This window comes from Sciurus vulgaris, assembly GCF_902686455.1.
Source record: "Sciurus vulgaris genome assembly, chromosome: 13".
NCBI lineage: Eukaryota > Metazoa > Chordata > Mammalia > Rodentia > Sciuridae > Sciurus > Sciurus vulgaris.
This window is the reverse complement of record NC_136474.1, coordinates 32,704,347-32,721,706: the sequence shown is the minus strand read 5'-3', so window position 1 is coordinate 32,721,706 and position 17,360 is coordinate 32,704,347. Positions and strand designations below refer to the sequence as shown.

The window sequence follows — 17,360 nt, the reverse complement described above, 5'->3', positions numbered from 1 at the left end:
TGAATTCCAGTACATAGCTTTGGTGTCAGACCCAAGTGGAGCCCACCATATCCTGGAGGAGTGTGGTAAGCCATCCTTACTTAGCAGTATCAGACTAAGCTGAGTCATGGGATGCAGAGGCCTGTCTTCCAGGAACTAACAGCCACAAATACCTGTCCCAGATTGCCAGGAAGCATGTGGCACTGTGTGGGAGTGCTTCACTGTCTCCTTGTGAAATATTCCCCCTAAGAAATTGGCTCCCCTAACTCCACCCAATCCTGTCCATCACAGAAGAATCTCCTCCTGGTCTTTCCCTATTTACCTGTGTGTCTATAAATAAAAGAGAGTTGAACTACTCCAAGATGTTGTTGTTAGAGGCCAGAGCTGGCATGGCCAGACCTGTCATGCCCCCTCTCATTCAAAAAAAGTATTGACTTTTGTGTATTTATAGAGTAGATAAGTTTGGGGGTAATTGAGTAATATGGAGCCAACATCCTCTTCCATCAGTTAACTCTTTTCTCATCCCTGTGGGACGTGACTGAGAGACACCCCACGGAGGAGGGCCTTTGAAAGAGTTTCCAGGAATGGCAGCACACAAGCATTTTTATCATCGATGAGACCCCAGAAATGTGAGTCAGGTTTCAGGGCCCAGATCCAAGTGGTGCAGGATTATGTATTGCACAATAGGGTCTGGTAGGTTCTGTATCCTCTCTGTGTGTTGATTCGGAGTCATATAGCTTTTTCAATTGCAGCTCCCTCTAGCTTGAGGTCCAGGCATTCTCTCTGCAACTGTACCAAAAACTCCAACCTCAATGTTCCTGATTCCAACTCTGCCTTGAGGTTCAGAGTCAGTCTGGGGAGGAGTAACCAGTCCAGCCACAAGTTCTCCTGCTTATGGGCACTGCAGAAGCCAATAGTCTCACACCTGCCTAAAAAAGGTCACTTCTTTGGAGTGGGAACTATCAGAGGTCATGAAAATGGTCACTACTTTAACCTGATATTTCAGAAGAGGATGGCAGTGGGGAGTGCATGGAGGGGTTCAGCACCACATCTCCAGTCTATATCAGCATGGCTTTAAGTAATCCCTGCATTCTAATTCTAACAAGTGAAAAGAAGAAAAAGAAACAGTCCTCATTGGAAGCAACCCAATGTTCTCTTTTAAGCTTCCACTTTCACATAACCTCTCCTGTGCCTCTGTCTCCCTGGTGATTCTCCCAGGGCTCATGGTCCCAGGATTAATATCCCTGAATTTTTCATGGTGTTTCCTGATATGATTCAAATCCCTGACCAGCTTCTGGCAGTTCCCTGACCTGTGTATTTCCTGGCAAGAACAGGAGATGTCTGGAACATGAGTTGCCTAGGGGTCCTGCCTGGTGACTCAGATCTGATTCTCTTCAGGTGCTACTTGATATAGTGTTTCCCCAGAACTGTGGTTCTTCCTTTGTAGCAGCTCCCTCCTTGGACTGGCCTAGTCCACTGTAGGATACAACTCCATATTCCTGCCACCAGCTCCTCCTTGGAATTGAGCTCGCACCTGCCTGGTATGCCTAACTTGCTTCTCAACTCAGCCTGTGCCTCCCTTACCCAAACCTCACCAAGATTTGTGGAAACTGATACTTGAAACCAAAGGGTGTCAAGGGCCAAGGAAGGTTGCTGTCCAAAATAAGAACTTTTCCTTCAGTATGGGGAATTTAATCTTTCAAGCAGAACCCCTTAGGACCTAAGGTCCCTCCTAATTTTTTTTTTTTAATTACATTATTATCACAATAGATGAAAAAAATCCTTTGAAAAATCAACATTTTGGCTAGGCATTGTGGCACACAACTGCAATACCAGCATCTTGGGAGGCTGATGCTGGAGGATTCAGAGTTTAAACAAGCTTCAGCAAAAGCAAGGAGCTAAGCAACTCAATGAAACTCTGTCTCAAATAAAATAAAATACATGCCTGGGGATTTGGCTCAGTGGTCGAGTGCCCCTGAGTTCAATCCCCAGTACCCTCCTGGCCCCCATACAAATCAGCATCTCTTTATGATGAAAAGCCTGAATAAATTACATATAATAGAACCATGTCTCAACATAGTGAAGGCTATACATCATACTAAACTGAGAAAAGCTGAAAGTAATTCAGCTGAAAGTATAATATCAGGAACAAGAAAAATATCCCCACTCACACCACCCTTATCAACATAATACTAGAAATATTAGCAAATTAGGCAAAATAAAGTGAATAAGAAAGAGGACTCAGAATAGCTAAAGCAATTTACAGCAAAAAAATAAATAAATAAAAAGAAAGAACAAAGCTAGGAGCACCATAATATCTGATTTCAAATTGTACCTGAGAGCCACAGTTATAAAAACAGTATAATATTGTCATAAAGACAGTCAGGTAGACAATTAGAACAGAACAGAGAACTCAAAATAAATACACACTGAAAATGACTATCAAAAAATGTGCCAACATGTTGGGAAAGGAATATCCATCTTCAATAAACAGTGCTGGAAAATCTGGATATTCCAATGGAGAACATTGAAATGATATTGCTATCTCTCACAGTGCAAAAATTAACTCAAGATTAAAGAGACCTTAATGTAAGACAAAATCCTTTAGAAGTACTAGAGAGAACAAAGGGAAACACTTCAAGATCATGGTGAAAGCAATGATTTCCAAGTTAGTAATTCAACAGCTCAGGAAACCAAAACAAGAATGAACAATCATGATTGCATCAAATTAAAAATGTTCTGCACATCTAAGTGTACAATCAGATGAATAAAGAGAAAAGAAAGAGAAGGGGAGACAATTTTTGCCATCTATTCATCAGACAAAGGATGAATATCCAGAATATAGGAAAACCTATACAATCAGAAAGAAGCAATATAATAAAAAACTGGATAAATGACCTGAACAGATATTTCTCAAAAAAAGAAGGGCAAAATGCCAGTAAATATATGTGAAAATGCTGAATGTCTTTAGAGATCACAGACATGGAAATCAAATCTACACTGAGATTACACATTACCCAATTGGGTAAAATGGTTAGTCCAGTTGGAATGGCTATTATAAAAACAGAAAGTAACCAACAAACAAACACTGATACAAATGTGGAGTAAATGGAAACACAGTTTACCATGCTCTATCATTTTCAGAATTAGAATACTTCAGTAATTTATCGAAACTCGACTCTCTCTCCTCCCCCTGTGAAGTGTATGCGGTCAACATGGGGACGAGTTTGCCATGATGGCTATGACTGACAATGAAGTTTCTGATTTCCTTTTCTGCAGCCTTGACCTTCTCTTATACATAGTGCCCACTGACTATGAGAAGGCTTGGGAATGCTAAAGTCACCACTTACAAAAGCAAAGGCCCAATCTCTCCAAACTAGGCTTTGATGCGGGGTTCACAGAGAGCTGTGTGTGCTGTGAAATTTCTCTTGGGATGCATTGCCATTGAGCTATGCACTCACATTCCTCTTTAAAACTCTCCTGTGTAGGTCCTAAAGCCTGTCTGTCCCCTTTTTCTTGACATGTGACACAACAGGCTGTGAATCCTTGTCCTTGACATGCAGGACAGGTCAAAACAAAATGGTGGCACTTGAGAGTGAAGCAGAGTTTATACTGGTCCCACTGTGCTCCGCAGTATGAACATTCTGATAACATGTCACTATTGTAGCACAGGGCATAAACCTTGTCAAAAACAAACAACGTCCCCTTATAAAAAACCAATGGGAAACTCTTCCAGGTACTTGTGGATACTACCCTTGAGCTGGAACACTTTCTTACACACTCCCTTGGCCTTCAGGTAGGCTGAGCCATGCTCACAACGGATGTCCCCAGTGCAGTACATCAGCACCCTCTTCTCTCTGAAAAGGTCTAGATTTTCGTCAACATAGCTAGAAAAGTAACTGAATTTCCCAATGTCTTGGGCTAAGCAACTCTGTTATAGACTTATTTTGCTTTCATAGGTGTTTCTGCATTCCAGTAGAATAGTATCACTTTGTTTTTGATCTTGCTGAGATAAAAACTTTTCTACTTCTTTCTGAAATTCACCTGGGGATAAATGGCTTACAGGCTTCTTGTAGGAGATCTTATTGGGGCTGAACCACTAGGGCATGATTTCTTCAAATACACTAATACACAATTCTGGATAACAGTGAGCTCCTCCTTTGCTGGTCTTAAAAATCTTCCTTACAAGGATAATCCTTAAGAAATGGACAAGAAAGCATGATTTCTACATAGAGTCTGGTGGTCAATTTGCTTCCACCAACTGTCTCATTGATTCCTTCAGTAGCAATTCCAATTTTGCTGTGAGGTACAAGTGCTGACACACAGTTGTCTGCCAGACACAGATCCACTGGGGATCCTATCGATCACAGTAGCAGTAATAAAGTAGCACCTCCCTTCTTTACTGCCCAGATCACTTTTCACCTCATCAGGGCTAAAGCAGCTTGTATCAGGTAGCCAAGCAGATACCTTGTGGCTATGAGTAATGTACTTTTTTAGAGGGTTCTTTGTGTCCACAGATGTGATACTTTGGTACTCAATGTTGGAGCCATTTGCTCTAAAACAAAAGCAGTCTGTTGATAAATTTCATCAGCATGCTCTGTTGCCACATTTCTATGGATGCTAGTCTGGTTCATGAATAGCTGCTGAAAGCATTTCCACCATTTTTCTTTACATTCATTAGGAGATGCAGGAACTTGTTTGGTTTTGATGAAAAGGGCAAAGGCTACCCTGTCCAGAGTCTTTCCCAGGGTTTTCTTTGAGGACCTGCCTCTGGCTGACAATGGTTGCCTTTCCTCACCCTTGAGCCCACACCCAGGCTGTGCATTTGCTAGGTTTGTGAAGTCATCTTGCTACAGAAGTCATCGTGCATTCTTACCATAGGTTTCAATGCCTCACCTTCCGGGTTGCTCAATAAATGCTTGTGCTCTAACTGAACAAATAAAACCACCTTTATCTCCACGTAACTTGAACATCCTAGAAAATTGTAGAATGACCCATGAAGAACTATTTTCTGAAGGGAAATCATTTTTGATGAGCAATTTTCAGATTTGGCTAATGGGTGAGTGCTTTCTCACAGACTATTTTTCTTCCAAGATTCGTAGGGAAAAAAAGAAGGATTCTATTCAAATTTTAATTCAGAAGTCCCAACATTGGAAGACATGCCACACACAGAGGGGTTGATGAAGGGCTTTTGAGGCAGGGGCCTCATACTGAGCTGAAGGCAAAGGTGAGGTATCCACTGACGGACCACCTAAAAGGAGGCTGCACATCCAAGTGTGACAGGGAGAGACATGCTCCTGGACCTTGTTGTGAGGCCATCATGGAAGAACTGCTTCCACCACAGCAGTGGGCTCAGAACTCAGACCCTGGCAGGGCTGTCTCTAAGCAATACCACAGAGCTCAGGGAATGAGCACCCTGGCCTCCTCTCCCTCTAGCTTGCCTCCCCTCAGAAGTGTCTCTCATTAAGTGAAGATAAATCAAGTCCAGAGGTCCAAGAAGACAGGCTGATGCAGGATGGCATGCACACAAGATGCTGCTGAGGGGTGACATGTAAAAAAGAACAAAATATTGCAAAAAGTTGTGGATGTCATATATGTATATGTATCTGATACATATATGTATATGTATCTGCATTGATAATCTGAGAGTTTTAAGATGTTTCTGATTTAACCAACATCATAACAGTAGAAGTTAGTAAAGAACATGCTGCATGACATTCAGTGCTGATTTGTCTCTCTTTTTACTGTGACACTTTACTCACGTTTCACTATTTATGTGTTTAGAGTGTTGCCACAGTCAGATAATTTTTAAGAGGATTTGTGAGATGGAAAAGATAAAAATCAACAACATGAACTCCCAGGACTAGAGAAGTAGATACTAGAGAAGTAGTATCTAGTGTGGAAACATTGAAAGTTTATGGAAATGCAGAGGGAAAAATGAAGAAAAATACACATTACAGAGACCAAGAAGATTAAGAACAGAAATGGGCAATTATTTCTTAGCAGACTCATTGGTGGAAAATGAAAAAAAAAAAAAAAAAAAAAAAAAGAATACAGGAAAGAAAAAGATTCTTACTAATGGTGTCAGCAAGATCAATTAGAACAAATAGTCATTAGAGCAACCATCAAGAAGGAACTTTGTAATATTTGACAACATTTAAAGATTAGAGAAATTCGTGATTTTTTTGGGGTTGAAATGTGTTCCCCAAAATATTGTGATATCTTATCCCAGTACCAACATATATGATGCCATAAAGAAACAGATTTTGAAGACATTCAAGATAATATAAGGACATTGAATAGAAACCAATCCAATGTGACTGTGTTCCTTACAATAAGGGGAAATTTGAGACAACAACTTCTGTGGCATAAGCCCTCAGTCTGTGGTACTTTGCCATGACCACCCAAGGAAACTAATACACTGCTCTCATTGAAAAAGAGCCATAGCTAATACATAAAGTAATACTCATTTTCCACTTAAGCTTATTAGATCTGAATCATATTTTCTGCCATTACATCCTGATGGAGAAAGTAAGGATTCTCTCCAGGATAGAACTGTTTAATCCATATTCAAGTTATTGGTGAAAGCTCTGTCTTCAGCTATCACTTGCACAATGCGGGTCCATGTGTTGAGAATAAACCCAGATAGAGGGCTAGATTTTAATGCCAAAATTAATCATTTGTACTATGATTAATCTAGATGGAAGGAAGACTGTGCACTCTTTGATCCACTGCATATTGTCTGCATCACCAGACACCTCCAGCAGGTGTGATTTTACACTGCGTGGCCTCTGGCACAGTTGAGTGGCCTGAGAAGCCAGTCCAGGTGAAGCTGGATGCCAGGAAAAGACTCAAGGAAGTTGGAAAATCATTTAATTGCTGTCTAAGGGTCAGACATCACAAAGAAGTGTTACATTGGGGCTTAGGACATCCTTACAGACTCATTAGTACACATGATCTGGTGGCAGAAACTGTGAATTACAAACCTGTATAAAGTATAACTTGATAGTTTTAAAAGATTCCCTTCAAAAACATGCCATGGATTAACTGGATTACTATATTTGTGTTCTCTTTGTTATTATAAGTATTTTTTTTATTTACAAGCATACAAATACTCTAGTGCTGGTAAAATACTTGTTAATTAAGATTTTATATTCAGGGGCTGACAACATAGTGCAGTTCATAGAGTGCTTGCCTGACAAGCACAAGGCTCTAGGTTCAATCCCCAGCACTGCAAAAACAAAACAGAACAAAACAAAATTTTATATTCAAATTCTGGAAAGAATTCAAATAAAGTGGTACAAAAACATGTAATCTGATACCATAAAGTGCACTGACTTAACATAACATAAAAATGCAAGTCTGTCATTTAAAACCATAGCAGAGGAGAGAGAGCAGAATATTAATATAAGATCAACAAACTATAATGCCACCATGTTGAAATTATGCAGAAAGAATAAAGCTGAGAGTGTTCTGAAAGAGCCATGCAGTGACATCATTTTTTTTTTTTAGAAAGCCCTTATATGAGGGAATGTTTCATGGTAAACAATGCCTTAGAGATCATTAGTGATATAACATTGGTCATGATGATTAAAACTACACTCACTTTAATTTTCTTCACCTGTGAGACTGCACACAGTATTCAGAATATAAACAATAGTAAAAGTCATCATGGGGGCAGAAAAACAAATAGCAATAAAGAACTAATGAATACAGGAAGCTATTTAAGAGAATAATAATCAGAAACTAATCAGCCCCTGGCACCTTCAAAGGAATAAGCAAATTGAGAATGATTTAGACATTTCTGTAGGACATGAGAAAGTGAGTGGTAAAATCTCTTTCACTATATCAACACATTTGGAGATTCTGCTTTTGATATCTGAGACAGACAAACTTGTACCCGTGGTTTCCTTGTAGACATTTGTTCGGATTTGTTTGGGGCTGGAGCAGGTAACTGCTCAGTCTTTTCCTTAGTTGATGCTTATGTTCAGTCCAAGAAACCCTCCTTAAAAGCACAGTTCTATGAATAACTTGAACCAGAGTATTTCACATGGCTATAGTGACCTCAGTTATATCTCCACTAAACTGTCAATAGTGTTTCTGAACACATGGTCCATTATGAGATGGTGTGTCTTTTTAGTTACATTCCATTTTATCATAATGATATTTGTTCTGTTTTGGAGAGTGTAGAATATAGATTGTGTTTTCACTGGTGTGATGCATAAAGTAATAAATCCATGGTACTGTCTAATTCTATCATTTTTTGAAGAGATCAATTGACCTATAAAGGGACCTAATCCCCTAATATTTTTTAATTTGTAGAAAAATTATTAATATGAGCTTCTCTACACATCTAATCTAATCTAAGTACAAATATGTACTTCTCTACACATCTAAAAGTTTTTCTAAGTAATTCAGTACAGATACATATAGATCAGCTACTATATGCCACAACGAAGCTGAGTGCTATGTTGTTCGTGGTAGTAGAACAGGACATCATAGACTGAAATAAAATTTAGACTCATCCACAAATCTCATTTAGATTATTCCTTTCATGGAGAATGAAAACTGTATTTACCTAGGCAACTCCGAGCTAAGGACATCTCCTCAGTTGATTAGAGTAAGACCAAATTAGGGAGTTTGCTCCACAGCTTTATTGATATTTGTGTCTTAATCCTATTCATGTGTATCAACATGAGTATTTAACCAATTTTGCTCATGTCCATTTTAAAATGAAAAACACAGGTATATGAAAGAAATAGACAAAGCTCATTTAAGAAGCAAACAGAAAGTATTAAGTAAGGCTATATAATAGGCCTGGTTTTCCACTTTTCTGCACACTGCACACCTCCAAAACCTCCTCTATCTAAGGGATAAAGCATGTTATGGCTGTAGCACACATTGAGGGATCAACATTATACTCCTATGTTTTATTAGAGATGTTTGTCACAAAATGACAAAAGTCAAATATCTTTGGGTGTATTTGTGTCACTATTTTGTTTTCTGTATTTTAATGCAACATTTTCATGATTTCTGTGCTTGCCCTGTGGGTGGATGTGGTGGTACAAGCATTAACATAACAAGGTAGCATGATTCTTTAAGAGGATATTTCTTATAATACATTCTAGGCATTAAATTAAAAATTCCACTTGTAGCAATAATGGAAGGTGCACCTGGCAGAAAGTCATTGAAACATGCACAAAGAAGACTGCATCTGAGGGGATTGAGATATGCAGTGGAGTGCAACTAGCTTTGCTTTAACTCTGTTGACTTGCACAATCAGCTGAGGGTGGGTTTGGGAACCAAAAAAGGGGAAAATGATTGCGTTCAAGGACTTAAACTTGGAAGGTCACAGCTGGTTGTGGAGTGTATGAGAACTGCTGTGCTTCCTCCACCCAGGACAGTTGGTTACCCTGCCTGGCAAGTAGAAATCTCAAGAGTCACATGAAATCCAGATGGGTACCACAGATGACAATCAGCCAGGCCCATAGGAGTGTGTTGATCTCATATCTATGTAGTACACTCCACCCAAAACTTACACACAGAGTTAGATCTCAGCCACCAAAGCTTTCCATTAGAATTCCATGTCATCCCCAACATGAGGATGCATCATGTTAATCTGTCCCAACCACACTGTAGCAGACAACAGTACTTCCCATTCCATAGTACCTTATACAGGGGCATAGAGAATGTGAGAGACATTTAAAATGTTTCATTTTGCATTATGGATTTTTAGTTTTTGTTTTGCTTGTATATGCTGATTGGTTCACGTTATGCATGTTTACAGAGATTTTTGTCTTTTCTCTCATTTCTCTCATTTTATTATCCATTTGCTAATTTTCTTTGAGGGTTAGTGTTTATTTCTTTTTACTCTCTACTTAATTTTCACAGCTTCTCCAACAGTTAAATATTCTAGTTCTCTGCAGTGTACTTTGTTTCACTTCAAAGTTTTTTAAAGCCCCCCTTTATTGTGACCTTCACTTTCTAACCTTCCTCTTTATCTGTTTCACCTTTGGAGTAGTCTAACCTTTCTTTTGCCTTTCTTTCTCATTTTAATCCTTCTTAGTGAATTGTATTTTGCCATGTTTTAAAAATATTTAGTTTATATAATCTTGTTCCCACAATTCATGTTTTTGCAGTTATTAGTACTGTGGATTTTGCAGCTGACACCTAGTGATAACTTTAATGCTAAATATAGGTCACTCTTGTTTTTGTGGCTGTTTGGAGTTAAAGTTACGTACATAATTTGCCAGATATTGGCTATATTTTGATTAACAAATGTTTGATATTGCTTATGACTTCTTTGAACACAAAATCCTTGGCATTTATACAGAATATACCAAAATAATACCTAGTTATTGTAATAGCAAATGACAATAACAATGAGAGCTCATTTTTATTGAGCAATAATCATGTGTCAGTTGCTGTTCTAAGTACATACACTCTGAAAGAAAAAAAAAAAAAGCCATGAATCAAGGGCAGCTTTTCTGTCTGTTTCACAATACAAGGAGACTAAAGCAGAGATTGGATTTTAATTAGCTAAATATACACAGTTAAAAGGTTATAATGTTATATTCAGGGTCTCCCAGTGGGGTAGGTAGTACTACACATGCCCTTTGTGCTTCTTAAGTTCATCTCTTGAGGCTTAGTTTGTGACTTATTTATATCCTTAGAAATGTGTTATAGTAAGACTCAAGGACATTGAGGAAAATTTTGACAATATCTTCTTATTTAACAGTGAGTGAAAACATTTCTAATATACTTAAACACCACTTGAGTGATTGAGTCAAAGTCAAATGATGTTTTTGTAAATTTCTATTCCATTTAGGTCATACACTATGTTACTATTCCTATTAATGATAATTAAATTTTAGAGAATGTTGGTGATACCTTTCCCTAAAACTCAAGTCACTATAAGGAATTCTGCTTCAGAACAGTATTTTTGCAACATGTCATTCATTCTTTCTCATTCTTAAAAGGAGGACTAACTTGCTATTAATATATCACAGAACATTACAATGGTTCACATTCAAAAGCAATCCAGGCACGATGGTGTAGGCCTGTAATCCCAGTGACTCAGGAGGCCGAGGCAGGAGGATCAAGAATTCAATATCAGCCTCAGGGTGAGTGAGGCCCTAAGCAACTCAGTGAGATCCTGTGTCTACATAAAATAAGAAATAGGGCTGGTGATGTGGCTCAGTGGTTGAGTGCCCCTGAGTTCAAACTTTGATACCAGACCCCCAAAAATGTGTGGCTAAAAAACATTTTAAAATCACTTGATAATTCCTGGAAGACCTAGGAATTTTTTAATGTGCATTTGAAAGTGAAATTCCCTCTTTAGTTTTTGAATCTCTTCCTCAAATATAGGAATGTAAAAATTTTCTTCAGTTTTGGCTTTCCCAAGGGATCTTGCTCCTTGATGACTCTTTTACCCTGAAATAAACATTGAAGGGTTAATGAAGCCTCTGGAAGACATGAACCCACTCACCCATCTGCCAGAGATCAGGGTCCCAACTGTCTTTCCAATCATACTGGAAGAATACCAATCTCATTAAAGGGTCAAAACGTGTGATTCCAATGACAGTTACTCTTTAACAAGCATGTCTGCTGGCATTACACATTCAAGAAGAGTGAACCAACAAGGGAACTGAATGACCCAGGTATAGGCATACTGATGAGGGAAGGAGTTGTCTAGGTAAGCAGGAGATTAAAAGTGTGTGCCAAGTTTATTATTTTTCCCACTGGAAACCAAAAACCAGGATGCCCCAAAATGTGCCCAGGAGCACCAGTCACAACAGAAATCTAAAGAGCCCATTAATCCATTAATAGAATTTCCCATGTTTGAACAATTTGCTAATAAATTCCTATTCCAAAAACCAAGATACCTGAGATGCAAAATAATTTCTTCCAGCATCCCTACAAGTACTTTCTTTTGGCTGTAGACAATATTTGGCAAAAACCATATGTGTGTGTGTGTGTGTGTGTGTGTTTACCACTGTCACTAATTGCACCCAATTTCCTGGGACTGGTTCCCAGTGTAGACTAGTAGTGCACTACATGGAGAGGAACTGCACATCAACAGTTCCCCTGGTGTTCTGATCTTCTGATGTGGCAGAGGAAGATGAAGGACCACATCAGCTTTTCTCAAAGCATTTCATCAACTTCTATCATAATTTATTTACCAAAAATCAAGCCTGTGTTCCACCTCCCTATCCTCAAGGCCAGGTGTACTCTATAATTCTAAGCCACAAATTAGGAGATGTGACGCCCTCCATTCATTTCACAGTGGCAGCTCAGAGGGGCATGCCTCCTATTGACATGGTGCAGGGATAGGCCCCAAACACACCATGCTAGAGGGATGCATGGGTAAAATTGAATCTCCAACTATCTCTGCTAGGCCCATTTGGCTAGGGTTTTCTCTTGCAAGGAACTCTTCTCCTAACCATTGCCTCAATGTTTAGTGTGAGAGGAAGGTCCCACTGGGATTCTGGTGGCAAACTGGGATTTGTCAGTTCTCTTTGGTGAATGCTTCTTGGTGGAGACTCACATTGTTCTTTCCCATCAAAACACTAGCTTTTGAGGGAAAACCAAGCTGGAAGATTGAGCATATTGAAGCAGCTGGCACTCCTGCTCCATCCTGTTGAGGTTGCATTCCTGTGTGCCCCTCTTCCAGCTACAGGGAAAGAAGGAGGTGGCCTATGCACTGGAGTCCAGAGGGACCCCATTCTTGGCACTCATGACACTCTTGCCCCAGTGCCTGGAAAGCACTTTCTTGTTCAGCAGGGAATGAGGGTGGCCCAGTTCTTCCAGGTGCTCTTGTGTTGCTGCAGGAACACAAGGTCAATGGGTGACTGACTCACACCTGGGTCTTCCTGGAGATGCCAACAACAGAAAAGTATCATGGCAAACCTTTTTAAAATTCCTCCTGCAGCTTCATGGCAAAACCATTCTATGAAATGCTCAGGGAACTCTCGGGCAGCTCATCCCCATTGAGCTCAAGTAGTGTTGGCCCACCACATGCTGTGGCCAAGGGATGCTTCTCCAATTCCTTGGGGTCCAGTTTATTCTCCTGGGTTTCCAGGGCAGATGGGACCCAGACTAGCTCATCTTCCACTGGTGGGACAGAGAGCACAATTGCATCTCTGGAACACAGGCCAGACAGAGCATCCTGGGAGGCATTGTCCATGGAGGATTCATACTTTTGCATGAGGGCAGCATTATGGTCCAGAGCATGAGGTCTTGGAGATCCCTGAAGTGATGATAGTGCTCTTATTCCATGGTGACTTGAGTTTCAGCTTTGAAGATTCAGTGAGTTACCAGATGGCAATTTCAGTTACCTGATCAAAGGCATTCAGCATGAGAAATTCCGTCCCTGAAAGAGAGAATGTCTTGCTGACAGGTGTACCATGGCATGAGATGGCCTGGATAGAGATGTTCTTCTAAATGACTTTTACCTAGATGGGCATCTTTAAGGGATCCTCAGAACTTAGCTGGGGCACCTCCCCACTTCATAGAGAGGCTTGGTCTTCCCAGCAGTGACAGTATTGGCCACAGTCCCACATAGCATGACTATGCAGTATTTTTCTATCTCGAGAACAGCAACAGGGGGAGGGGTTTCCCTGAATTTCAATTCACTGGGTTCTATGTAAGAAACTCTGCTATGACTCAGCAGAACTTCAAACTGATGATGGTGAGCCCACTGAACAGCAAGAAACTCTGTAGCCCAGGAGACTGCTTCTTGAACATGTCCACAGAGATAGTGGTCATGGTCAGCAGATTTTCCGAGGACTGCTAGTCCTTGGTGTTCAGCTCTAAGGTGAACTCTTCCTTCCAAGTGAGTGAGTAGTGCTCTTGGTTAGGGTGCTAGTGAACCTCTGGGCAGGATCATTCAGCTGTGCAATGCACATGGAATTAATAATGCCTAAAGCACCAGGATCATATATCAATCAGGCAGGGACATTCTTCACCAGTGGTTCTAGTTCACAAGCCCTTGGAGGATTAGGGGAATCAGATTCCTGAGCAGTAAGATAAAGTGCTTTGTAGACTCAGCTTCCTTTATGTCCATGGGCTTGGTGCTCAGATATTGATGGTATTTTTTGGCCTATGGATGCAGGACCACCTAATCTGGATGTATTCTCTTTATGCTTTCATGTGAATCTCCAGCTATAGATGAACCAGTGAGGGCTGTACATCATACAGATGGTGTCCAGATCCCACAACGTGAGGACACTGCACTGACCACAAACTGAGGGGTCTTGCTCACCATATGACAGGCCACCACCTTCTCCTAGGTTGACTGGACCATGCTGGAGACTTCACCAACTCCAAGTACCAGGAACTGAGTCATCAGAGGGAACCCAGTTCTTTTGGCCACATTGTTCAGGGAGATTACACAAACCACCTGTCATACATTCCTAAAGCTGTTTGGACTCAGGATCCAAGAAAGCAGAGCTTCTATCTTCAGGCACTGCTCCTCTTCAGGCTTGCCTGGTCATGGCTGCAGAAGTCACATCCTGGCCAGTACCCACTGTGTCAGGTACAGGCCCAATGTGACCAGCAACATGATGAAGAATGACATCAACATGAACCACTGGACCTCACCAAGCCACCAGTCCAGCTGGGACATGGTGACAGTGCATACCTGGCCCACTTTGACCCAACTTTTTGGAGCAGCTCCCATGACAGGACATCTGCTGGTAGCTGTGGGCTGGAGGGAATATGATGGGCCCAAACAGGTTGAGGCACAGAACTCAGAGACCCAAGGCCAGGTTGGGTGAGCAGGAAGGTGATACCAAGCTTGAGCCAGGCAACCACAGACCAGGATTGCACCCCATGACCAGCACTCCTGGAAAAAGCAAATGCAGAAGCACACCCTGTAGCCAGAGTGGCTTACTAGTGCATCTCCCTTCATTCTTTCATCAATCAAACTTTCTGAAATATAATTTTTATTAATAATTCATAACTGAGTTCAATGAATGTGTCATCAAACTAACAACATTCTTACAGAACTACAAAAAAAAAAATCTCAAATGGAAGATCAAAAGACCCAGGACAGCAAAACAACCCTGAGCAAACAGAGCAATGCTGGAGACTTCACAATACTCAATTCAAAATGCACTGCAGAGCAATAGTAACAAAAACAGCATGGTCCTAGCATAAAAGCAGAGAAGTAGACCAATGGAGTGGAACAGATGACATAGAGCATAACCTAAACAACTGCAGCCATCTGATTTCTGACAAAGGTGACAAAGACTCAAGGAGGAGAAAAGACAGCCCCTTTAACAAGCATGCTGGGATAACTCAATATCCACATGTAGAAGATGGAAACTACATCCCTATCTTTCACCTGTCAACTCAAAATGGATCAAAACCTTAACAAAATACCTGAAACTTTGAAATGACTAGAAGAAAACCTGAGGAAAATATTTCGAGACATTGGAACACGCATTGACCTCCCAAATAAAACTCCAGTTTTGGTCTGGAAATAAAAGCGAGAATCAACTAATGAGGCTGCATTGATTTAAAAAGCTTCTGTACAGACAAGGAAGTAATTTCCACACACAGACTATAGAAGTGGAAAAATCATTGTCAGTCACTCTTGAACAGAGAATGAATATCTACAATATATATAGAACTCAAAAAAATTAGCATAAGAAAATCAAACAACTAAATCAATAAATGGGCAAATCAACTGAACAGATACTTCTCAAAAGAAATACAAATGGACAATAAATATATGAAAAACAGTTCAACAAATGTGGCCATCAGGGAAATGCAAATCAAAATTATACTGAGATTCCATATCACCCAATCAGAATGGCAATCATCAGGAATACAAATGTAAAATAGAAAACAAAAACTAATGAATCCTGGTGAGTACATGGAAAAAATGGAACCCTCGTGCACTGTTCTTGGGAGTTGGAATTAGTACAGCCATATGGAAATCAGGATATTTGTCCCTTAGAACACTAAATTTAATACTACTTATGATCCAGGAGTACAATTCCTTGAAAGAATTGAAGTCAGATACTATCCTAGAGTTTATTATTTCTTATGAACTGCACCTCAATTCACAATAGATGAGTTATGGAATCAGACCTGGTATTTCTCTTTTCTCTTCATGGATGAATGCATAAAGACAATATCACATGTGCACACACACACACACACACACACACACACACACAGATCCACAAACACATAAATTGGCATATTATCCAGCCATACAGAACAAAATATCGTGTCACTCATAGGATAGTAGATGGATTGGAGATCATAATGTTAAGGAAAATAACCTAGACACATGAACACAAGTATTATGAAATCTATGGGTTAAAAAAGACATGCAAGTACCAGAGATAATTATTAGAGACCACAAAGGAGAATGGGGATGGAAAATCAAGATGGTGAATATTATTAAAGTATATTATTTGAATGTACAAATATGCCACAATGAAAGCCACTGCTCAACATAATTAAAATGCAGTGATGATTCTTTAAAAAAAGAATGCACTACTAAGAATCATCCTAAGACTTCACAGACTATACAGGACTAAAAGCCCTATTCCTTTTAATCCTGGCCTTTTCCCTGCTGCTTGAATACTATTCCAACCTCTAAGGATGTCTCCCCACCTGTTAGATGCTACAAATGTTTCTGTCTTTCTACATCGTCCCACACACCCCTGCCCCACATTTCACTTATTTTTTAAATTGGTGAGCAAGTTTTGAGCCAGCTCTGCAAGATCATGACTGCCATCATGGTGGTCCTGCAGGATACCTTGGAGATATGCACATTATTTTTTCCTCTCTCTTATTGCACAGTCAGTACTATACACTTTGTTTTGAGTTCAGTTACATAGTAGCAGTTTAGATAAGGATGGGTTTGTACTTTGTTATGTAGTGATGAAAATGTATTGAATAAATCTAGCATGAGAATGCAAATTTTAAAAAAAGCCAATACTAGGAATGTAAAAGGCAAGTCAGTAACTGGAGGAAACATCTCACCTGACAATGAACTCATACCTACATGTACAAAGCAAACTTACCATTTTGAAGAAACCAAAAATTCTAATTAAAAATTAGTTAAACTATTTAAACAGATCTAAATTTAGGAGAGGAGAGTACTTGGGATAGAACCCCAGGGCACATGAACATGAACCACATCCCCAGCCCTATTATGTATTTTATTTGAAGACAGAGTCTCACTGACTTGATTATTGTTCCTGGTTCTTGCTTAGGGTGGCTTTGAACTCATGATACTCCTGCCTCCCAAACTTCTGGCATTATAGCATATGCCACTGTGTCCAACTAAATAGACAAACAAATTTTAAAAGAAAACATATGAATGGTCATTAAGCACATAAAACACACTCATTCAATAA

The 17,360-nt window shown here is 39.9% G+C and overlaps 1 pseudogene across 1 annotated transcript in view; it reads right to left on the bottom strand.

Annotated features, from left to right (window-relative positions):
- Positions 1 to 3,318: 3,318 nt before the first annotated feature.
- LOC306642600 (thiosulfate sulfurtransferase/rhodanese-like domain-containing protein 2) overlaps positions 3,319 to 17,360 on the bottom strand; it is a 417,963-nt pseudogene continuing 403,921 nt past the window's right edge. The window contains exon 3 of the transcript in view: positions 3,319 to 3,637. The product of the transcript in view is annotated as a thiosulfate sulfurtransferase/rhodanese-like domain-containing protein 2 (transcript). The remainder of the gene's footprint in view (positions 3,638 to 17,360) is intronic.